Source organism: Octopus bimaculoides, chromosome 7 (assembly GCF_001194135.2).
Source record: "Octopus bimaculoides isolate UCB-OBI-ISO-001 chromosome 7, ASM119413v2, whole genome shotgun sequence".
NCBI lineage: Eukaryota > Metazoa > Mollusca > Cephalopoda > Octopoda > Octopodidae > Octopus > Octopus bimaculoides.
Genome location: NC_068987.1, coordinates 10,419,496 through 10,420,051, shown reverse-complemented (window position 1 = coordinate 10,420,051; position 556 = coordinate 10,419,496).

The following is a 556-nucleotide window of genomic DNA, read 5'->3' as shown; positions in this document are numbered from 1 at the left end:
TGTTAATTGTTAATTGATTTATTAATTAATAATCCTTTACCCTTTTAATTTGTAATAATTATATATATATATATATATATATATATAAAATATATTTCTAACCTTACCATTGGTCTCTTTATCCTTTTCTCTCTTTATACATACACATGCCTATGTTATAATCCCCACTCTTGTTTTATACAATGACAGGGGCAAAACTAGCCGGTATACAGCACTTACTTGGTATTACATGTATCTTTGGGTTTGGTTGAATCCAATACCCTTCATAACCTTATATGTATATATACTTAGTGTTTCAGCAAAAGAGACCGATAGAATATGTAATTTTCACTTGTCTTGCCCGAATACATTTTGGTATTTTGCTGAATTTCATTTGAGAACAATTAGGTCTTAGTAGACACATTACATGTGATCTTCTTCTAGCACATTAACAGTCCACCTAGTGGTTTTCTTTATATATACATATACAATAATCCCTTGAGATCTCAGATATTTTTTCTGAATCTCTCTGATTCTTTTAATTGTGCTTGCTTCCTGGTAATAAATCGATATTAAT